A 25040-nucleotide genomic window follows, 5' to 3' on the forward strand; every position below is an offset into this window, starting at 1 on the left:
TAGTCCAGACCACTGAATGATAAGCAGTCACATGAAGAGAACCCTGGAGGATGAGAAGCCACAAGGGATGGTTCAGCCCCAGTTAAGCTCCCAGCTGGTTGGAGCCTCATGAGTGACTCCAGACAAAGTCAACAGAAGAATGCCCCATTTGAGCTCAGTACAGATTGCAGAATCATGTGCAAATAGGGGGACTGGTTTTAAGCCATTTAATTTGGGGTTGGATTGTTATGCAGTAATAGATAACTGAAATGGGAGAAAACAGAGAAGTTGCCTGAGTCATTGGGGAGGCAATATTGCACAGTGATTAAAGACATAGGCTCTGAAATGGGACTTCCTGGGCTCTAATACTTAATTTGCATAATCTTGGGTAAATTATTCAGCTTTTAGAAGCCTCAGTTCTTTATCTGTAAAATGGTGATGGAGATTAAGTGAGGCGATAGACTCTCAGTAAGCCCTTGATAAATATTTGCCGGTCTCATATAAACACAGGTGGAAGGTTTAACTTGGAAGAGAAGGAGACTCTTTGTTCTTCCAGACAAAAGGGAGGAAAGCTTAACTGTAAGGATACGTTGAGGTGAGGCCCCTAGAAATATCAGTCATTAAGTTGGACTCAGTTACACCTGCCTCACATTTATATAGCATTTCACAGTGTAAAAAAGATTTTCTTGTATACTGTTTCATTTTATCCAATAAGAAAAGGAGGGTAGATAACACTTAACTATAAAGAAACAGAAGCTTGAAGAATATAAGTTATTTGGCTAAATGTGCAAGACTTAAGAGGTGAGCACAGATTAGAATGCTGCGCTGTGGACTCAGAATCCAGGGTTCTCACATGGTCGCACAGAACAGGCTGCAAACTAGACATCAGAAGTCTGGCTTTGGTACTGCCAAGTCCTAAATGCTACTTTGAGAAAATTACTTAATGTCTCCAAACTTCATCTATAGAATGGGAATAACAATTCCAATGTCAAAGGGAGCCATTGAAGTGGGGAAGCTCTTTGCAAACTCTGAAATAACATACACGTGGAAGTGATTATTATTTCCATTGCTCTGCCTGGGGGCTGTTATCAGTATTATCATTATAGCCATTTATGTCTTATATTTAGTGTGGTATAAGGGAAATGAATCTTTAGTGTTCCTTACTTTTTCTCCTCCCTCTTTTCATGTCTTCTTCCCCTTGGTGACATCAAGCTACCCAGGAGTCCTAGTTCCAAAATATTTTCACATTTAGTTCACTCAATGAAACAAACTCACATGTCCTATATTCCACATATTTAAATTCTAGTTTTCTACATGCATCGAATCCATAGGTAGAAGATAAGAAAATTTCTAAGTTAATGCCTTTCTAGTCCTGGTAAGAGGTATCTTCACATTGGCCTTAACCTAAAGGAGCTACAGAATGCTGAGATTCTTGGCATAGCTGTGGAGAAGACATATGAAGGCAGAATAAGTATAGGGTTTGTCATATGAGCTTAGGTGGCCAGTTGTGCAGGATTTTTGGGAGTCAACCCCAACTTTTGCTGCATGGTCCCTGATTATTTACTGTGTCCCAGGTTGGAACTATTTTTTAGGGGTCTCATGTTTATTTCCATCCTGAAATCAAAAACAATTTAAAGACAGTATATGGTTATGTCATTTAGAATGATCCAAGTGGGGGGGACCTTCAAGATGCTGGAGGAGTAAGACATGGAGATCACCTTCCTCCCAACAAATACATTAGAAATACATCTACATGTGGAACAACTCCTACAGAACACCTACTGAATGCTGGCAGAAGACCTCAGACTTCCCAAAAGGCAAGAAACTCCCCACGTACCTGGGTAGGGCAAAAGAAAAAAGAAAAAACAGAGACAAAAGAATAGGGACGGGACCTGCACCAGTGTGAGGGAGCTGTGAAGGAGGAAAAGTTTCCACACACCAGGAAGCCCCTTCAATGGTGGAGACGGGAGCTGGGCAAGGGAGAATATTCGGAGCCATGGAGGAGAGCAGAGCCACAGGGGTGCAGAGGGCAAAACGGAGAGATTCCCACAGAGGATCGGTGCTGACCAGCACTCACCAGCCCGAGAGGCTTCTGTTCACCCGCTGGGGCAGGTGGGGGCTGGGAGCTGAGGCTCGGGCTTTGGAAGTCAGATCCCAGGGAGAGGACTGGGGTTGGCTGCATGAACACAGCCTGAAGGGGGCTAGTGCGCCACAGCTAGCCGGGAGGGAGTCCGGGCAAAAGTCTGGACATGCCTAAGAGGCAAGAGACCATTGTTTCGGGGTGCACAAGGAGAGGGGATTCCTTCCCTGTGTGCCCACAGAGGCAGAGCACAGCCTAAATGAGCTCCAGAGATGGGCACGAGCCACGGCTATCAGCTCAGACACCAGAGATGGGCAGACACTAAGGCTGCTGCTGCCACCACCAAGAAGCCTGTGTGCGAGCACAGGTCACTATCCACACCTCCCCTCCTGGGAGACTGTGCAGCCCGCCACTGCCAGGGCCCCGTGATCCAGGGACAACTTCCCCGGGAGAACACATGGCACCCCTCAGGCTGGTGCAACATCACGCCAGCCTCTGACGCTGCAGGCTCGCCCCGCCTCCTCCGTAACCCTCCCTCCCCCCCGGCCTGAGTGAGCCAGAGCCCCCTAATCAGCTGCTCCTTTAACCACATCGTGTCTGGGCAGGAACAGAAGCCTGAGGGTAACCTACACGCAGAGGCGGGGCCAAAACCAAAGCTGAACCCCAGGAACTATGCGAACAAAGAATAGAAAGGGAAATCTCTCCCAGCAGCCTCAGGGGCAGCGGATTAAATCTTCACCATCAACTTGGTGTACCCTGTATCTGTGGAATACCTGAATAGACAACGAATCATCCCAAAATTGAGGCGATGGAATTTGGGAACAACTGTAGACTTGGCGTTTGCTGTCTGTGACTGACTTGTTTCTGATTGTTATGTTTATCTTAGTATAGATTTTAGCGCTTGTTATCATTGACAGGTTTGTTTATTGGTTTGGTTGCTCTCTTCTTTTTTTTTATTACTTTTTTATTTTTTTATTTTAATAATTTTATTTTTTCTTTTTAGTCATTATTCTTCTTTCTTTTTTTCTCCCTTTCTCTGAGCCGTGTGGCTGACACGGTCTTGGTGCTCTGGCCTGGTGTCAGGCCTCAGGCTCTGAGGTGGGAGAGCCAAGTTCAGAACACTGGACGACCAGAGACCTCCAGGCCCCAAGTAATATCAATAGGCAAGAGCTCTCCCAGAGATCTCTGTCTCAACACTAAGACCCAGCTCCACCCAACGGCCAGCAATCTCCAGTGCTGAACGTCCCATGCCAAACAACTAGCAAGACAGGAACACAACCACACTCATTAGCAGAGAGGCTGCCTAAAATCATAATAAGGCCACAGACACCCCAAAACACACCACCAGACACAGCCCTGCCCACCAGAAAGACTAGATCCAGCCCCATCCACCAGAAAACAGGCACCAGTCCCCTCCACCAGTAAGACTACACAAGCCACTGAACCAACCTTACCCACTGGGGGAAGACACCAAAAACAATGGGAACTACGAACCTGCAGCCTGTGAAAAGGAGACCCCAAACACAGTAAGTTAAGCAAAATGAGAAGACAGAAATATGCAGGAGATGAAGGAGCAAGGTAAAAACCCACCAGACCAAACTAATGAAGAGGAAATAGGCAGTCTACCTGGAAAAGAATTCAGAGTAATGATAGTAAATATGATCCAAAATCTTGGAAATAGAATAGAGAAAATGGAAGGAAACTTTAACAAGCACCTAGAAGAACTAAAGAGCAAACAGACAATGAAGAACAACACAATAAATGAAATTAAAAATTCTCCAGAAGGAATCAATAGCAGAGTAACTGAGGCAGAAGAACGGATAACTGACCTGGAAGATAAAATAGTGGAAATAACTACCACAGAGCCAAATAAAGAAAAAAGAATGAAAAGAATTGAGAATAGTCTCAGAGACCTCTGGGACAACATTAAATGCACCAACATTCGAATTATAGGGGTATCAGAAGAAGAAGAGAACAAAAAGGGTCTGAGAAAATATTTGAAGAGATTATAGTTGAAAACTTCCCTAACATGGGAAAGGAAATAGTCAATCAAGTCCAGGAAGCGCAGAGAGTCCCATACAGGATAAATCCAAGGAGAAACACGTCAAGACCCATAAAAATCAAACTGTTAAAAATTAAATACAAAGAAAAAATATTAAAAGCAGCAAGGGAAAAACAACAGATAACATACAAGGGAATCCCCATAAGGTTAACAGCTGATCTTTCAGCAGAAACTCTGCAAGCCAGAAGGGAGTGGCAGGACATATCTAAAGTGATGAAAGGGAAAAACCTGCAACCAAGATTACTCTAGCTGGCAAGGATCTCATTCAGATTCGATGGAGAAATTAAAACCTTTACAGACTAGCAAAAGCTAAGAGAATTCAGCGCCACCAAACCAGCTTTACAACAAATGCTAAAGGAACTTCTCTAGGCAGGAAACACAAGAGAAGGAAAAGACCAACAAAATCAAACCCAAAACAATTAAGAAAGTGGTCATAGGAACATACATATTGATAATAACCTTAAATGTAAAAGGGTTAAATGCTCCAACCAAAAGACACAGACTGACTGAATGGATAAAACACAAGACCCATATATATACTGTCTACAAGAGACCCACTTCCGACCTAGGGACACATACAGACTGAAGGTGAGGGGATAGAAAAAGCCATTCCATTCAAATGGAAATCACAAGAAAGCTGGAGTAGCAATTCTCATATCAGACAAAATACACTTTAAAATAAAGACTATTACAACAGACAAAGAAGAACACTACATAATGATCAAAAGATCAATCCAAGAAGATGATATAACAATTGTAAATATTTATGCACCCAACATAGGAGCACCTCAATACATAAGGCAAATGCTAACAGCCATAAAAGGGGAAATCGACAGTAACACAATCATAGGGCGCTTTAACACCCCACTTTCACCAAAGGACAGATCATCCAAAATGAAAATAAATAAGGAAACACAAGCTTTAAATGACACATTAAACAAGATGGACTTAATTGATATTTATAGGACATTCCATCTAAGAACAACAGGATACACTTTTTTCTCAAGTGCTCATGGGACATTCTGCAGGATAGATCCTATCTTGGGTCACAAATCAAGCCATGGTAAATTTAAGAAAATTGAAATCATATCAGGTATCTTTTCCAACCACAGCACTATGAGACTAGATATCAATTACAGGAAAAAAACTGTAAAAAATACAAACACATGGAGGCTAAACAATATGCTACAAATAACCAAGAGATCACTGAAGAAATCAAAGAGGAAATCCAAAAAAACCTAGAAACAAATGACAATGATAACATGACGACCCAAAACTTATGGGATGCAGCAAAAGCAGTTCTAAGAGGGAAGTTTATAGCAATAAAATCCTACCTCAAGAAACAAGAAAAATCTCAAATAAACAACCTAAACTTACACCTAAAGCAATTAGAGAAAGAAGAACAAAAAAACACCAAAGGTAGCAGAAGGAAAGAAATCATAAAGATCAGATCAGAAATAAATGAAAAAGAAATGAAGGAAATGATAGGAAAATCAATAAAACTAAAAGCTGGTTCTTTGAGAAGATAAAAAAAATTGATAAACCATTAGCCAGACTGATCAAGAAAAAAAAGGGAGAAGACTAAAATCAAAAGAATTCGAAATGAAAAAGGAGGAGTAACAGCTGACACTGCTGAAATACAAAGGATCATGAGAGATTACTACAAGCAACTATATGCCAACAAAATGGACAACCTGGAAGAAAGGGACAAATTCTTAGAAAAGCACAACCTTCCGAGACAGAACCAGGAAGAAATAGAAAATATAAACAGACCAACCACAAGCACTGAAATTGAAACTGTGATTAAAAAACTTCCAATAGGGCTTCCCTGGTGGTGCAGTGGTTGAGAATCTGCCTGCCGATGCAGGGGACACGGGTTCAAGTACTGGTCTGGGAAGATCCCACATGCCGCGGAGCAACTGGGCCCGTGAGCCACAATTACTGAGCCTGCGCGTCTGGAGCCTGTGCTCCGCAGCAAGAGAGGCTGCGAAAGTGGGAGGCCCATGCACCACGATGAAGAGTGGCCCCTGCTTGCCACAACTAGAGAAAGCCCTCGCACAGAAACGAAGACCCAACACAGCCATAAATAAAATAAATTAATTAATTAAAAAAAAATCTTCCAACAAACAAAAGCCCAGGACCACATTGCTTCACGGCAAATTCTATCAAACATTTAGAGAAGAGCTAACACCTATCCTTCTCAAACTCTTCCAAAATATAGCAGAGGGAGGAACACTCCCAAACTCATTCTATGAGGCCACCATCACCCTGAAACCAAAACCAGACAAAGATATCACAAAAAAAGAAAACTACAGGCCAATATCACTGCTGAATATAGATGCAAAAATCCTCAGCAAAATACTAGCAAACAGAATCCAACAGCACATTAAAAGGATCACACACCATGATCAAGTGGGGTTTATCCCAGGAATGCAAGGATTCTTCAATATATGCAAATCAATCAATGTGATGCACCATATTAACAAACTGAAGGATAAAAACCATATGATAATCTCAATAGATGCAGAAAAAGCTTTCAACAAAATTCAACACCCATTTATGATAAAAACTCTCCAGAAAGTAGGCATAGAGGGAACTTACCTCAACATAATAAAGGCCATATATGACAAACCCATAGCCAACATTTGTTCTCAATGGTGAAAAACTGAAACCATATCCTCTAAAATCAGGAACAAAACAAGGATGCCCACGCTCACCACTATTATTCAACATAGTTTGAGAAGTTTTAGCCACAGCAATCAGAGAAGAAAAAGAAATAAAAGGAATCCAAATTGGAAAAGAAGAAGTAAAGTTGTCACTGTTTGAAAATGACATGATACTATACACAGATAATCCTAAAGATGCTACCAGAAAACTATTAGAGCTAATCAATGAATCTGGAAAAGTAGCAGGATACAAAATTAATGCACAGAAATCTCTTGCATTCCTATATACTAATGATGAAAAATCTGAAAGAGAAATTAAGGAAACACTCCCATTTACCATTGCAACAAAAAGAATCAAATACCTAGGAATAAACCTAACTAAAGAGACAGAAGACCTGTATGCAGAAAACTAAAAGACACTGATGAAAGAAGTTAAAGATGATATAAACATGTGGAGAGATATACCATACTCTTAGATTGGAAGAAACAACATTGTGAAAATTACTATACTACCCAAAGCAATCTACAGATTCAGTGCAGTCCCTATCAAACTACCAATGGCATTTTTCACATAACTAGAACAAAAAGTTTCACAATTTGTATGGAAATACAAAAGACCCCGAATAGCCAAAGCAATCTTGAGAATGAAAAATGGAGCTGGAGGAATCAGGCTCCCTGACTTCAGACTATACTACAAAGGTACAGTAATCAAGACAGTATGGTACTGGCACAAAAACAGAAATATAGATCAATGGAACAGGATAGAAAGCCCAGAGATAAACCCACGCACATATGGTCACCTTATCTTTGATAAAGGAGGCAAGAGCATACAGTGGAGAAAAGACAGCCTCTTCAATAAGTGATGCTGGGAAAACTGGACAGCTACATGTAAAAGAATGAAATAGAACACTCCCTAACACCATACACAAAAATAAACTCAAAATGGATTAAAGACCTAAATGTAAGGCCAGACACTATAAAACTCTAGTGGAAAACACAGGAAGAACACTCTTTGAAATAAATCACAGCAAGATCCTTTTTGACCCACCTCCTAGAGAAATGGAAATAAAAAGAAAAATAAACAGATGGGACCTAATGAAACTTCAAAGCTTTTGCACAGCAAGGGAAACCATAAACAAGATGAAAAGACACCCTCAGAATGGGAGAAAATATTTGCAAACGAAGCAACGGACAAAGGTTTAATCTCCAAAATATACAAGCAGCTCATGCAGCTCAATATCAAAAGAACAAACAACCCAATCCAAAAATGGCTAGAAGACCTAAATAGACATTTCCTGAAAGAAGATATACAGATTGCCAACAAGCACATGAAAGGATGCTCAACATCACTAATCATTAGAGAAATGCAAATCAAAAGTACAATTAGGTATCACCTCACATCAGTCAGAATGGCCATCATCATAAAATCTACAAACAATAAAAGCTGGAGAGGATGTGGAGAAAAGGGAACCCTCTTGCACTGTTGGTAGGAATGTAAATTGATACAACCACTATGGAGAACAGTATGGAAGTTCCTTAAATAACTAAAAATAGGACTACCATAACGACCCAGCAATCCCACTACTGGGCATATACCCTGAGAAAACCATAATTCAAAAAGAGACATGTACACAATGTTCATTGCAGCACTATTTACAATAGCCAGGACATGGAAGCAATCTAGGTGTCCATCGACAGATAAATGGATGAAGAGGATGTGGCACATATATACAATGGAATATTACTCAGCCTTAAAGAGAAATGAAGTTGAGTTATTTGTAGTGAGGTGGATGGACCTCGAGTCTGTCATACAGATTGAAGAAAGTCAGAAAGAGAAAAACAAATACCGTATGCTAACACACATATATGGAATCTTAAAAAAAAAATGTTCGAATAACCTAGGGGCAGGACAGGAATAAAGACGTAGACATAGAGAATGGACTTGAGGACACAGGGAGGCAGAAGGGTAAGCTGGGACGAAGTGAGGTAGTAGCATTGACATATATACAATTCCAAGTGTAAAATAGATAGCTAGTGGGAAGCAGCTACATAGCACAGGGAGATCAGCTCCGTGCTTTGTGACCACCTAGAAGGGTGGGATAGGGAGGGTGGGAGGGAGACGCAAGAGGGAGGAGATATGGGGATATATGTATACATATAGCTGATTCACTTTGTTATACAGCAGAAAGTAACACTGTAAAGCAATTATACTCCAATAAAGATGTTAAAACAAGCAAACAAACAAACAAACAAAAATACAGAATGATCCAAGTAGGAAACCACTTCAAGTTTTAAATGTAAAGCAGATGCCTGTGCTGTAGTTTTAAAGATAGGACGTTGTGGAACAATCCAGTATCTATTTAGAATGTAGAAGACCTTGAGTTCTGCTGTGTTCCAATTTGTCCTTCAGACCAGTCACTGGGCATTTTTATCTCACTGAGCTCATTGTATTTGTCACACACTGATCAAAAATAATTTCACAGCCTTTAGCTTCTTATTTTAAGAACCGAACAAATGTGCTGATTTGTATAAATAAGACAGAGGGGAGAACTTTCCTGGGAAACAAGAGACTTTTGAAAACAACTGTCAAACTGAAGACTACAGGAGTCTTAATTAGCTGATGCTTGCAAAATACTTCGAAAATGAAACCCATGATGTTCTTGCTAAGTATGATGAATACCATTCATTCTTGGATAAGTAAAACGTCATATATTCTGAGACATTTGAATTTGTGTGCACTCTACAAGATGCAGATTGTTATTTTTGCAGGAAGAGCAAATGAAACTCTATATGAAAAATGCAGAAGTGAGACAAATTTTTGAATAGAGTTATTATTCTTGAAGACGTAAATATGCAGTGGTGATGTGAAATTAGATGAATATTATTTTGCCCAAATGTGTGAGCTGATTCAAAGCCAGCAGTATAGCTGAAAGAACACGTGGTATGGAATTGGAAGATCTAAGTCCAGACTTAAACTACTTTTTACCAGCAGAGAGACTTCGGTCAAGTCACTGGTTTCTTCATCTACAAAACAGGAAAAATAATAGTAGCTTTCCTACTTATCTTCTAGGGTTGTTTTGAGACTCAAATGTGATCAGATAGTCATGTGATAATTTTATTAACTGTCAATATGAAATGAAAGATATTATTTCTTTGAAACATTGATGAGGCAAAAAATGGCTTAATAACCCTAATAAGTAATAATCCACAGAGACTTTAATTCATCCTTTTTTTAAAAAAATTCTAGTAGTGCCTAATAGTTATTAATAACATTTTTTAAAATTTAGTTATTTATGGCTGTGTTGGGTCTACGTTTCTGTGTGAGGGCTTTCTCTAGTTGTGGCAAACGGGGGCCACTCTTCATCGTGGTGCGCGGGCCTCTCACTATCGCGGCCTCTCTTGTTGCGGAGCACAGGCTCCAGACGCGCAGGCTCAGTAATTGTGGCTCACGGGCCTAGTTGCTCCGCGGCATGTGGGATCTTCCCAGACCAGGGCTCGAACCTGTGTTCCCTGCATTGGCAGGCAGACGCTCAACCACTACGCCACCAGGGAAGCCCCTAATTCATCCTTTTACTTACAGTTCTTAAGTTATTTTTTTCTTACCTTTGTCCCATTGTTTCTTTTCATGGGTCTAGAGAGGTTAAAGATGAGAAATGGTGGGGAAATTCAAGGAGAGCCTTTTCCTTCTCTTAAGAACAAAGTGTCTCATTACCAAACTTTTAGAAGAACCTCATCTGGAATTTTAAAAGATGACTGCTAGACTCCATTTTTTAGGTATGGCCTTTCTAGGGAAGCCCAGGATTTAGAATTTCAAATGCCTGCAGTTCTTCTACTGGCTGGCCCATATACCATCAAAACGAATATCCAGATGAAACGTTTGACATGGCAGAAATAGGTCTTCCATTAAGAACTAAATAAACACCCACGAATGTCAATTCTATTCTAACTCATGCGAATAGTTGTCTTGACACAGTTTCTAACATTTTTCATTTAATATGTATAAACAGTATGGTAAAGTAAAGATGCCTATCAATTCTTTGCTGTTCCTCCCATTGAGAGGTGAAGTTGAATTCTCCTCCCCTTGAATCCGGACTGGCCTTAGTCAGTCACTTACCTGACCAAACAATTGAGGTGGAATTGATGTTCTGGGATTTTTGAGGTTAGCTCATAAGAGGCCTTGGGCTTTTGATGTTAATCTCTCGGAATACTTTTTTGGGAGTCCCAAGCCAGTTTGTAAGAGACTGTCACACCACAGAAGACACTGTTCATGGTCCCTGATCCCAGCTATCCACGTGTCCTTGCAAAGGCACAGTGTATATGAGTGGAGCCACCTTGGACCCTCCAGAGTGGCTCACCTGCCAGCTCAGTACCTCTGAGTGACCTGCCCAAACTCCTAACGCACAAAATCTTGAGAAATTATGTAATAATTGTTGTTTACAGTCACAATTTGTAAGCAGCAATGAAGAATTGGACTGAACATTAAATATCTTGAGTGAAATATTCATTAGAAGTAGAATAACTTATGTTCATCAAAGTATTATTTTATTGAAAAAGTAGGTCTTATCATTGGCTGTTTAACATAGTAGCTAATGCAATGGCTTATATTTTTTGAGATTTTACTATGTGCCAGGTACTATGGTAAGTACATCACCCATGCATCACCCATATATTCCCACCTGTCACCTCACCTCCACTTCATAGAGTATCCATCCATCCAATGAGAGCTTGCTGCACATCCCTCTCTGCCACTGTACCCAGTCATGAGTGAGGCACATGGAAGCCAAAGGAATTTCCAAAGGGGTGGCCTTGACATTCTCAAAGATCTTTTTCTTTCTAGCTCAGGAGAAATTAGGATATTCTGCCTATTCTATAATGTGTAACTGAGGTATTCCTTTAACTATATTTAGAGGATCCCCACAGGCTTATCTTATTTTTTTAAAAAAAAGAAGTCCCAGGACTTCCCTGGTGGTTCAGTGGCTAAGGCTCCACGGTCCCAGTGCAGGGGGCCTGGGTTCGATCCCTGGTCAGGGAACTAGATCCCACATGCATGCTACAACTAGGAGTCTGCATGCCGCAACTAAAGATCCCACATGCCGCAACGAAGATCCCTCATGCTGCAACTAAGACCAGATGCAGCCGAAATATCAAGCAATCAATAAATATTTAAAAAATAAAAAAATAAAAATGAAAAAGAAGGTCCCACACATTGTGTAAACCTCTGGTTCACAAGTGGTGAATCTGCTCCTTAGTACGGCTCACCTGAATGCCTGTGGCATTTGTCATGTTGCAGGACTGAGTAATATCTGAATGATTTGCTTCATAGTCCTAACAGCATGGCAATTCACCTTTTGAAACCTCCCTAGCCCCTAAAAGGATCAGTTACATGAGTCCTATTCTTTTTCTGCCTTTAGCTCTTCTCTCTACCCCCTAAGTTATTTTATTCTCAACCTTCTTAAAATTTCTTTTCTCTGAATGCCAGGTTCTTAGCTTTCTCCTCTTATTTGAATTTCCCTTATTAGTTAAACTCTACCAGCATATAAAACGTCTTTGGATTCAATGGAAATTGTCTCTCTTCTTTAGTTAATATAGTAAGTCGGTCGTTAAGTTCAGCTGGTTGGGAGAAGAATTTCAAGTGTTTCAGCTCTGTGAAAGTACCAAGAATTACTTACTGGGGTAATTCTCTTCCGGGATTAAGAAAAACAGCAAATCATACCTAAGAACAGTTCCAAGTAACCTCATTCTCATGGCGTGGGGACCCGCTGGGGAACAGCTGTGGGCTTTGATGAGTAGCTTTTGTGCGAACCGCTAATGAAAGCGTTCACTTCAAGCAGAAGTGCCTTCAGGATTCATCACGCTTCTCGTGTGCCTTGTTGAGAGCCAACACACTGAATAGGGAAAGACGGCTCGCCCAGTGGTCCAATGTTACCCATTACCTGCCTTCTGTGAAAGAAGCAGATACAATAAACCCCAGCGGATTTTGTGGCTGAGGTTTGAGGAGTTCTTTGAAAATAGGGTGAAAACCTACGCTTATTTATGCCCTCAGAGGGAAAGCCCTGGAAGATTTATTCAAGCAAGGAGAAGACACAGCTTGTCTACAGCTGTACATTCTGCCTTTCCCACATTGGGAAGAGATTATTTTTCTCTGAATATCCAGATATCTTCCACTTGCTCCCCCAAATCCACTCCACACCCACTCTCCTGCCTTCTCCGCCCTGAGCTGTCCCAGGGCCTGTGTGAACTGTAGCATCAGGTTCTCTTGCACGATGGTTTCTGTTGGGCTCAGCCAATGGGGTGTACTGGCAGGCGAGATTTGAGGGAAGGAGGAGAGTAAAACCAGGGGGTGTATTTTCTCAGCGCCCTCTCTGTGACTGTGTCCCTCTCCGGAAAGCCACAGCCCCTCTCAGTGTCCCTCTCCACACAGCATTTTCTGTCTGGGCTCAAAAAGTTCTCCTTTCCCTGGCTCGTACAAGCTTAGCTTTTACTAGTCTATTCCTACAACACCTTGTGACTTCTCTATGCCCTGCCCATTCTTTGGTCAATCATCCCTTAATTCCACTCTCCTCAAATCCCCAAATTCAGTTTTCCTGCCCGGATCTGTCATTTCCTTGCTAGACCTTGACCCACAGCACTTGATCCAAATTTAGGATTCATGGGTTTGAATATAATTCAGATCCCCTGCCAGCAAAGCTGTCTCCTGCTCCCCAGTGCTGCCCTGTTTCAAGTCTTTCTATAGTTGCTATGGGTTTGTATAAAGATTATTTTAAGATGAAGACATTTGAGATCCAACAGCAAAGCCTTCTCAGAGCATCCCTTGTCTGACTAAAACCAGAAACTTCTGAGAAATGAGAACTACCATAAATTCCCTCTTCAGGGTGGCTCTATTCCCAGTAGAGAGAACAAGGGTAAATCTACCATAATTTCCTCTCCAGGGCAGTTTTATCACCTTGAAAAAGACAGACAAACCAGTTATACCTTTACGACAAATATCATAAACTCTCGTATCTCCAGTTTGTTCTAAAAACCCATTTGTCTTTCCTAAAAAATCTTTTTGTTCTTGCCACAGAAGCTGTTTCTCCCCTTTCCCTTTCTCCTACCAAATTAGGTCGGTAAGCCTTTAACAGTTTAAGGAGCCAGCTACTTTTGTTGGCCTCTCTATGCATATAAATAAACGTTTCTCTCCTATTAATCTGTATTTTGTCAGTTTCATTTGCAGGCCCCAATTACTGAATATAAGAGGGTAGAGGAAAAAGTTTTTCCTCCCCTACATTGCCTTAGCAGGTGCACATATTTCTTTTTATTTATTAAAAAAAAAATTTTTTTTAACACCTTTATTGGAGTATAATTGCTTTACAATGGTGTGTTAGTTTCTGCTTTATAGCAAAGTGAATGGAACATAGCAGTCCTCACCTTTGGAGAGAATCAAAAGTTACAAGGTATTAACACGTGATTAGCACTCAGTAAACTTGATTTCACCCAGGATTTGAAGGTGTTATAGAATCGAAGAGTTTTAGAAAGAAATATGGGCATCTAGCTCTGGGAGTGTTTTGTGTTGGAACTTGGCATTTTCACTTTACCCTCCTATTTCTCTTTTCATGTAATTGCTTGAATGTTATGACACCAGGATTACTCTGGAGGCTTGGGAAGTAAATCAGTCTCTCTGTTCTTTTCCCTTCCATTATAGCCCTTTCCCACACCAAAGGAAGCCCAATTCATTAGCTTAGTCTGATTGAACCTTTTAAACATTGTTCTAAATATACTGGTTTTGGCTTGTTAGTCCCAGAATGTGTAGAAATTTGCCTAATCAAGGGTAGTCTAATTAGGACTTCCATGGCAGTCCAGTGGTTAGGACTCCACGCTTCCACTGCCGGGGGCACAGGTTCCTTCCCTGGTCAGGGAGCTAAGATCCCCGCATGCTGCATGGTGTAGCCAAAGAAAAAAAAAAAAAAGAGAGAGAGAGAGGGAGAGAGTAGTCTAATTAGCCACATTAAAACAAAACTGTATTTTGCATGAATAATGCTGCACAAGGGAGTCTGTTGTTAATTCTTTTTGGATAATGACTATTTTGGGTTTCATGGCACTAAAATGTACATACCACATTCAGTAACTGGCTGGGCTATGGACCTCTACAGATATTAACCCTGTTAACAAGATGCTGGGACGCATAAGGTGAGGCAGCTAGCTCCAGCCATGACCACAACCTCAGACCTTACTGTGGCCACCATCTAAACACAGGATTTAAGAAAAATAAAACAACAGAGAACCAAATGTAGAGTAAGCATGGGCTGGATTTTTGTGTGCCATCTTTTGGAAAAGAAAAGAAGTTAGTCATATCCAGATCTCAGGCTATAGTAACCTCCTGCATTCCTACCCAGAGTATTTTTCAAATTATAAGAAAACATTTATTTGCTTTTGAAATCAATCACTTCAAATTGTTTTCCTATCACAAGAAGACATCAACCAGTTGTTTTTATCGGTGAACTGATGCTGTACTTCCCACCCCTCCCTCCCCCATGCCTATCTAAGAAGCTACTGAATGCAAGGTCACTGGGAGTGCCAAGGTCTATGCCAAAAGCTTTAAGCTCCCAGTTTAAAGCAAAAGCTTCCAGTAGTTTCCTCTACCTATATTTTAGGAAATTACTGAGAAGTTTTCCTAGAAAGAGCTTCATCTATACCCCGTTATGAGGTCCTGAAAGCCTGTTACGTGTGCTGGAACTGGGGAGCAGGGAAGAAAAGGAGAAGGGAAGAAGACCCTTGGGGTTCAGCATTTGTGTTTTGTTTCTTCTGAATTCCAACAGAATGCTGTGTAGATTTAAAGTTAGCTCAAAGTTGCTTGGTCCCCAATAAAAGGTTGGGAAATCCACTGAACAAATGGCTTGAGAGTTAAAAATGATTCCATTGTGCTAAGACAGAATGAAGATCTGACCAATCATTGTGTCTTGAAACCTGCTACAGGTTTTCTTTGACCCATAATCAAGATCAATTCTTCTGACTTTTGTAGATTTCAGGCCACCTTCCTACTGGGTCTCTATCATATTATATAGATGATTAGGTAACTCAAGTTGAACCAAGTATGGTAAAAATGCATTACTTTTGGTGCTCTTTGAGGGTAACTATGAATGGTGGATTCTTATCCTTGTTTATTTACTTTTTATTAACTCTATGTGCATATCAGTATCATTGAACCTATGGTAAACTTTATCCTATTAAAACAAAACAAAAGCATTTACCTGTTCATATTCCACTCATATTCAGCTAAAAACTTATGAGTTGATTGGATGCTCCTTCTAAAAATTTTGCCCATTTGGGGGGATAAGCTGCAAATCTGGGTTTTATACATATTCAGTAGACTACAGTGATTACGTTGTAGTGATAGAGATTCGATTAGAATGTGGTTGGTAGTTTTATTGTTTCAACAATTATAGAGTTTTGCCAGGTATTTGTAAAATATGTATTTCCATAAATGACTATTTTGAGAACTATCTCCATTTATCTCAATTAAGTTTTAGGAATTTGGGATGACCCTTCTTTAAGCAGCACTGCAGTTTCTCCTTATCCTCAAGGGAATAGGTTGGCTGAAAGGGTGGCACAGGGCGTTAAAGATGTCAGGAAAAGATTATAGGAGGATACTGGCTTAAATAACTCACTACTTTTTTTTATTGTTTGACATGACATTCCAAATTCAAAAAGAGAAGTCATCTTGCTGAATCAAAAATGTGTATGTAGAGGATTTTGCTTTGCTCAGCTAATGGATCCTGGAGGAAATCTCCAGAAACTCCTGGCATCAGATATGAACATATTTTTCCTTCTTATGGGAATGGGGGTAGTAATAGTATGACCATCGTTCCTAAGTAAGGCCGGTCAAGGTCACTGCAACCTTTCTGCATAGTTGCCTAAGAGAGAAGGCAGAACACAGACACATCCCCGTGTCTGAAACCCCTTTGTTTAGTTTCCTTTTGTATCAAAAGCATTGGCTTTCACCATGGGAGAGGCTGTAACTGGATTTCACCATGAAAGGAAGTTGTAATTAGATTTCTCAGCAGGTCTACGAGTTCTGTCCCTGGAAAAAAAAGAGAAAAGGGCCTGAATATTCTTTCCTCTGGCTGGAAAGGTAGCCAGCCAAGCCTGCAGAGGTTGGTCTGAAAGGCTCGGGCAGAATGGGCCATGGGTGTGTCATCGTCCCCCGACCTCTGATGGAACAATGTCAACTCTGGCTTCAAGACTGAGTGCGTGGTCCTTCAGGTTGAGGGTGGAAAGCAATGCAAGTGACAGCTAAAGGTTTCTTGGCATTTGGTAGGAAACATAGGACATTCCTCCGAATGAAACCCTCTGACTCTTGATCTCTCTGTCTCTTGGCGTCCTGAAACTTCTATCTCCTAGAGAAGCGGAGGGCATCTAAACTTTGGAACATTCTAGAACATCGTTCTCCATCTAGGTTTAGGAATGAACTTACACAAACAACCAGAATATATTTTGGGTGCTGTGGTTCATTTTGAGTTCTTAGTTGTATTGGTTCCATTTCAGTTTCCATAATATTTTCTAGAAGTTTAAATTGAAATGCGGTTATGTCAGAGTAGGTGTTTGTATTTGATTTCTTTTCAGTTGTTAACAGTTTTTAAAAAGAACACTAATTTAAATTCACATTTAAAATGGCGAATTTTATTTTTGAAGTTCCGCTTGTTGCCTTGCCACGTAAATCTACTTCATCTAACCATCTATCTCCACTGGGCACTCCTTGTCTCACTATATCTCTTTTCTCTCCTTATCTCCTTGTTCTTCCTTTTTCTCCTAAGCGTTAACAAGCTGTCTGACCACTGAAGCAGAGTGGAAACATGGCCATCCATACTTTTAAAGGCAGGAACAGGCTTGGAGTCTACCCTTTTCCATCTCTTGTAGTGGCTCTGTCAATGACTCTTTGGAAATTTTAATGCTGGTAATTATCGTTTCAAGTTTTTTAAACTGAATTTCCCTCATGTTGCCTGGAGCTCCTCAGGCGGCCAGTATTTTCCCTAACCCCTCCCCCTTGCTCTCCCATCCCCAGTTGTTGGCTCCTTCATTGGCAGCCTCAGCCAAATGTATAAGTCCTCCTCCTTCTCTTGGAGACCAAGGAAACTTCCTTCAGCATTTTTGGTTTTCAAGGCAGACGATGACTACTTGATCTGTTTGTCTTACCTTGTCTAAGGTCAAAAGAATTGAGAATGACATACATATGTGCAGAAAAAGGAGAGGTTAGCCCTGACTGTTTTCCCTGTTACTTTACTTTTCTTCTTACGACTGGCATCTTATTTCCTGGAGTATGTACATCTACACTTCCAAATAAGGCCAGGTATCTTTTGTTGAGTTTGTTTATATGAGGCGAAGACTGTAGGCGACTATTTTTAGTAATTATTATAACTATGGAAAAATTTCCCTTCAGGGAAATGTAGTAAACAAAATGATTATTATAAGTGCTTCATAATCAGACTCAGACAGCACATTCTCCTTCACCCTGATTTTACATGATGGCCAAAGGCTTCATTATCAGGGAGCAAACCCCTTAGTCATATTTTGGCTAACGTATACATGTTGTTACCTGATCCAGAGTTAACACTGATGCTTTAGGGCTTTTAAAGTATGACTGAGTCTCTGGGGAGAGCTCTATAGCTTGGCGTTAAATTCATCTGAAGATTTAAGAAGGATGGCTTTCTATTTTGAGTTCTCTGCGGAGTCACCATTGACCTCAAAATGTCCCAGTCCTGCCACTGTATATGATACACTCAGACTCAAAGATGCAGACTTTTCTAGGGCTCTGACCTGCAACTGCCTGGCATCCTGCCTAACTGAACCTACCACTGTGTGAGTCTAGGCTAGGGGTAGATACGGTTCATGCCCATCGGAACTCTGCGTCGAACCAGAATTCAACGTTAAACATGAATCAAGCAGAGGACAAATACTTTCAGGGCTTCACATCTCCCACTGCTCTGCCCCTTCCTCTCAGAGCATCTGGCCTTCTCTCTGTTCCTCAGTCTATGGTCCCTCCTGCCACAGGGTCTTTGCACGCTCAGACTTCTCTCGTCCGCATCCACTTGCTCCAGCTACCACTGCCCAGCACACAAACCTCCCACAGGGCTAACCTCTCTTTAGCCTTCCGATCAAGGAAAGCCATCCCTGACCTTGAGTGGAAGTCAGGATCCTTACATGCTTTCTTAGAAGAAAGGTGCTTTTCCTTCTTAACACTTATTTCAGCATATAATTATACAATACACACTCAATATAATGTGAACTTTTTCACCCCCCAAAATCATGCTATACAAAAAGCGATGTGCCTTATATTCTAGCACTTCTGAGGTCTCTCGCATAAAAGGATATTGTCTCAATTACTTCATTTTGAACAACAAAGTACCATTTCAGGCAAACAGCCTGAAATGATCTCAAGCAATGCTTATTTTTGTTCTTAAGAAGGTCACCCGGACAATAGAAAAGGAGATAAAGATATTTAAAGCAGATTTAGCAATTATTCTTGAGGTATGACTCCATTTTTGCAACTGTTGGAATTAACACAATTTTAGAAAACCACACTTTATAGACTCAAGAGGTTTTCAATAAGCCCTTTAAAGAGCCCTGGAAAAAGCCATATAGGAGGTAATTAATATGTAGAGATCATCACCATGGAATGAGAATTTATGCTTGGGGCTCAAATTTGCAGCACTAGCAGATTTCTGAGAAGGGAGTTATAAACAACTTGTGGAGGATTGATGATGCACTCCTCTCTATCAGACAATTACAGAGTGGATCCAGTGAACACAGACAGTGATGTTAAAGAGGCATAGAGAGAGTTTTAACACAATCATTTCATGAAGTATGAGGATAAAAAAATCATTTTTATAAGTACAAAATATTTTAAATGAAATGAGATTTAAAATAATGTATTTGTAACAATAGAGTAAGTGTTCTAAGCATACCTTACAATATTATCCATCTGTGCATTTAGGTTGGCCAAAGATTTTGGCTGAGGATCTTTTTATTAGAAAAATGAAGGTGGCTTTGTATTTGAGGTCACCTTATGTTTGGGCAAATGTACTTTTTAAAAAAAATTTATCAAAGTATAGTTGATTTACAATCTTGTGTTAATTTCTGCTGTACAGCAAAGTGACTCAGTTATACACACACACACACACACACACTCACACACACATATATATTCTTTTTCACGAATGCAGTTTTTATTAATGTGATAATTTGATTAACAACTGTCTCCCTAACTACGTAGTAAGTGCCACAAGAGCACAGCCATTCTGTTTGTTCCTGTAGCATCCCTGGCATTTCACACAGAATAGAACTGAGTACATTAGTTGTTTGAGACATAAGATAAAAATATTACTTATTTCATGACCTGGAAAACACTGGAGAAACTAAAACAGAAATTTTAACAAAAAGTATTTTAAGGAAAGATAAGATGTTTTGATACATTTTGCCCTAGTGTTAATCAAGATGAGAAGAATCTCTTTTACTCCTTATAAATGTAAAAATCCTTAATTATTCCCTTTTATTCTCTTAAGAAATTCAATGGTTCATGTTTATACCAGGATAATTCTGAGGCCTGTTTTCATTGCAGTGTCCTCACTGGGAGATTCCAAGTTCAAAAAAGCCATTCTTATCAGAGTTAGACCAAATGAGAAAAGTATTAAAAGAACGACTACTTCTTGAGCACTTCCATCTATTGTTTCAGTTAACCTACAACAGTCTTATGAATTAGCTGTTATCCCCATTGAAGAAGCAGGGGAAACTGAGGTTTGGTGAACTTCACGGCCAACCTTTACCACTGGTCAGATCCTGTAATAAGAGCCTTACACAGAGTATCTCATTCAATTCCCATGACAATTTTATGACCATTATTATCTCTCTTTTACATGTGAGAAGATGAGGCAAAGAGTGGTTAAGATAAAAAACTAGAGCGTATAAGTGCCAGGGCAGTCCAGGCAGCCTGGCCCTGAGTCTGCTCGATTGATAACCACCTAGATAAGCACATCGTGAAGGTGGGAGGCGGTAGTGGGGACTCGGAAAATGGCTTTATTGTAGGGCCCAGCCTGTCCTACAAAGTGCGGTCCTGTCTCTTTCTCCTCCTTTGCCTTCCCGGTTGCTTTTCCCTGCACTCCACAGTAAGCTGGTCACCATTTCGTAGCTTTCTTGTTCATTTTCTTAACACCTATTCACTGACTCTTTAAAGGAAATGTTTGGCGTACGTAAGTTGGTTGCATAATAGGAAGGAAACAAGCCAGGATGGGAGACTTCATTTCTCAAGGATTTTTAAAGCAGACTAAGAGTTATTTCACAGAGAGGGCTGTGAAACTCGAGCCTCTCTATACCCTTTCATTGCTATGACGACAGGCTGCTCCTGCTACGTGTAGCCAGAAAAAGCAGCTGACATTTCAATTCTAGGAGCGTAGAGGAGAGGTTTACCAAAACAAAAAACAAAAAACAAACCCTTTTGTTTGAATTTCAGTTAGAGAGGAAAAAAATACCCTGCCTTTAGAAATTCCTACCTTTAGAAAAGATAAGAAAGGAGAAATGTTGGGGCCTTTCCCCCCCCTCCAGGTAGGCCGATAATACAGAATTGAGAGCAAAGCAGCATTTCGCCTCATTCCTCTTAATGGCAATCTGAAACAGAAGACTCACTCTGGTTTCATTTGACTTGGCCATTAAGAAGCTACTAATGGATGAAGCAGTAAGGACTCAGTAATAAATACTTCATGCTGAGGCCCTCTCAAGGGCATACGGTAGTGTCAGATTTATTTTTCCATTTCTTTGGATAAAAAAAGACAATTCAAAGAATATTTCCTTCTTGACCCCCACTATTACTGCCAGAAAAATTATTCCAAGTGTGTAATCAAACACTTCCTCACTGTGTGTCTAGTACTCTGCCAGGTGCTATACCTGACATTTAAAAAACATCTTATTTAATTCCTACAATGACCCCATTTGGGTATTATTATCACTAATTGCTTAATAGATGGGTAAACTGAGTCCTGGAGGTGTGAAGTGACTGCCTAAGCTCGCATAGCCTGTAAGAGGCAGAGCCAGGATTCAAACTGAGGCATGTTGGACGCTGAAACCCATGCTCTATCTGCTCTGTCGGGCTGACTCTGAGGCATAGACCTGGCATTGACGTTTTATTATACAGCAAAGTGTGTAAGTACAAGGAAGAAACCCTGAGGAAAATCTTAGAGTAAATTCCCTTTCTACAGAGTTCCATTCAGGACATATAGGTAGACTAGTGCTTTAATATCAGCTACGATCGATAGATTGATTCAAACGTACCAGACATAGCTGTTTTCCTCGTTTATCACAACAAATCTCTAAGGTTGTAACTAATTTTATGATCCCCATTTTGGCAAATGAGGGCACAGAGGTTCAAAGTGTCATTTGTGCAAAGTCACAGACCCTGGGAAAGCCCAGATATAAACCAGATCTGTAAGTTTCTAGAGCCCGTGATCTTGTTCACTTTATTACACCATCTCCCTACAATCAGTCAAGACCACACACTCTGTTCCCGAAACTTCTGATCATCTTGTGATGCCCAAGATAAAAATCAGGCTAGCCTCAGGTGGTACTACCTGTGCAAGCCCAGCCTTTGGGAGAAGATGCTCGGTGGGCCCCGTTTGAACCAGACCCTGGCCTAACTGGGCATCTCTTGGGCAGCCAGACCTACTGGGGAAGTTCTCCTGGATTTACGGGCCCCCCTTCTCCTTCACTGAAGGGTGTTCCAGAAGCCATCTGAAGTCTGAAAAACAGTTGCTCACGTTCTTGGTGGAAAAAGATTCCCAACACGTTCTGGACCTTGTGCTAAACTTAGCTAAAATAGCAATGTTTGTGGACCGTTACATATCAACTGAATAAAAATAATAAGCAGTCAAGAGGAAATGAGATGAAGAATGTTTTGGAGTTGTCCAGATATATCACTATTCATTTCATTTCCGTCATCACTATTTATTATTTTTACTTAGTTGATAAGCGAAACTGTGCATAAGAGCCTATTGGGGATTAAATACCAAAGGACCTGGAAGGAAACCCCAGTACTCAAATTGCTAAATGGCTGTACAGAAATTCCCTGAAAGAGAAAAGGCAAGATTCATTAATAACATGTACATATTCTTTTCCAAAATGTGGAAAGCAGCATTGTTTGATTGGATGATCAGTAGATGAAACAGACTGCTGTGCCTTGCTGGATCTTGTTAAATGGACAGAAATATAAACTTAAGTCTTTCCTGAGAGGGGTGTCCTTTTTTTTTTTTTCATATTCATAGTTAACGTACCCATCAACGTTTAGCTGAATGAGCTGTGAATTGAAAAAAAACTGGTATCCATGAGAAAGGGGAGAATCAAAAAAAAAAAAAGATTTCTGCTGAGTTGGACCAAGTGAACATTTCTATTCAGTGTACTTAGGCCCTGGGCCAGAGGGGAGCTCAGATATAATGCCAAGGTGACATATTTAACCTCTGTGCCAGACTAAAGGCAGTTCAAAAGAGATATTCTCTCTGCACTACCTCTTGGTTATAGTATCAACAGCATCGATCTGCAGTTGAAAGCATGGTTTTCTCCTGCAGGGTGACCTCTAATACCCAGGAGGAATGAGGGAGCATGACTTGCATTATTGTTTTATTTTAGAAGATAGAGCCAGAAATGAAGGTCCCTTACAATATAGGAGTTATCATAATTTTTTAGCTCTTCGATTCCCCTCCCTCCTTTTCCCCTTCCTAAATTAGACATCGTTAGGAATTAGAAATTGTGTGTGTGTGTGTGTGTGTGTGTGTGTGTGTGTGTGTGTATCCTAAAAAATGATAGAAGGGGACAAGAGACAGTGAGTCAGAAAACTATAAAAGGGAGTCAGGAAAAAATAATCATAATAACTAAAAAATAATCAAAGGAAAATATAGTATTATAGGGATTTTCTTACCTTTTGGAAAAGCAAAATATTCCATTTCTACATTGCTGTTAGGTACAGACTGGGACAGTGGTGGTGATTGAATAACTTCAAATAATTTAACCATGGAAAACACCCAAATTACTTTGATTTGAAAGTTTTTTTTTTTAACAACTACTTTCCTTTTGATTTATTTAATATATTTAGTAAACTATTTCTACAAAACACATTTCAGGATTTCAGACTTCACCAAGATCTGAATGCTAGTCTGGCCAGCAACATTTCTACATTTCTAAACATCATTTATTAGTTCTCACTATTTAATCTCGGAGAAGAAAAGGAAACATGAATTCAAGTGTTAACATTCCCTAGTAAGTAGCTTTTCTGTAAATCATGCAAAAGGGTTTTTTTGTTCTTGTTGTTAAAAAATGGCTTTGTATTAGGCAAAAATATTAGACATCTTTATCAGATCATGCAAATCAGGTTAACAAATACAGTAAACTTATTAAAATTTACCTTCAGGTAGGTGGCTGGACCCAGAGCCTTGGCAGAAAATTGAAGTTGAATCCTGTCCTTGCACACAGTCAGGAAATAAGTTTCACAAATGCCCAATACTCTTTAAATCGCTTTCCTCGTTAGCCCTGCTTCTTTGCCCAGAAACACATTCAGGTCTATTGGAGTTGAAATTCTGCTGCTCTGTCAACTACTCAGGGTCTGAGGTGACAGACGAATTTGGAGGTTGGCACAGGGACGTATTTCAGACTGTCATCGTTTTTGTCGCAGATTCCTGCAGTTCTCCAGCGGGCTAGCCTCTCACTCCAAGGGCGAGGGCGCGCTGAGCTTTACGGGCAGCGCAGACCCACAGGGAAAGAGCTCATTCTGCCGGAGAGAATGCGTTAACAGTCCTCCCCTCAAGCTCTTGTTCTCAGAGGCTTGTAACTTGGCCAGAATATAAGCACTTGGCTCCTTATGCCTTTTTCTGTTTTTCTTCTCTTTTTCAAACAACTCTAAAAGGTTTTACAAGCCAGATCCCTTTTGGGGGAATTTTTATTTTAAGACTGAAAAGAAACTCCATGCTGTGGTTTCTTCCTAAAGGAAATCGGTGGGGTGGGGTTTAAGGAAGGGGTAAGAATAATTGCAGCAGATGCATTTTTACATTGCTTCTGCAAAAATTGTTCTCACGAATATGCCTGAATTTAGTTAACATCAGGATACTGCAGATACTTCAACCTTTCTTTAAGTGACCTTCAGAAATGTACATGTATGTGAAGCATTACTCCTTCATAGTGTAGCTCATTTATAAGCCGACTCAGGAATGTTACAGTTCGTAGACTATTCTTCCCCCTACACAGCTCC

General features: G+C 40.4%; 1 protein-coding gene across 1 annotated transcript in view; it reads right to left on the reverse strand.

The window, feature by feature from the left end:
- The window catches only part of SPARCL1 (SPARC like 1), a 50921-nt gene extending 26315 nt beyond the window's left edge, over positions 1-24606 (reverse strand). Inside the window, exon 1 of the mRNA XM_036852384.1 lies at positions 24201-24606. The gene's annotated coding sequence lies outside the window, so the exon portion shown is untranslated. The remainder of the gene's footprint in view (positions 1-24200) is intronic.
- Positions 24607-25040: the final 434 nt, after the last annotated feature.

The sequence above is a fragment of the Balaenoptera musculus genome, chromosome 5, assembly GCF_009873245.2.
Source record: "Balaenoptera musculus isolate JJ_BM4_2016_0621 chromosome 5, mBalMus1.pri.v3, whole genome shotgun sequence".
Lineage (NCBI taxonomy): Eukaryota > Metazoa > Chordata > Mammalia > Artiodactyla > Balaenopteridae > Balaenoptera > Balaenoptera musculus.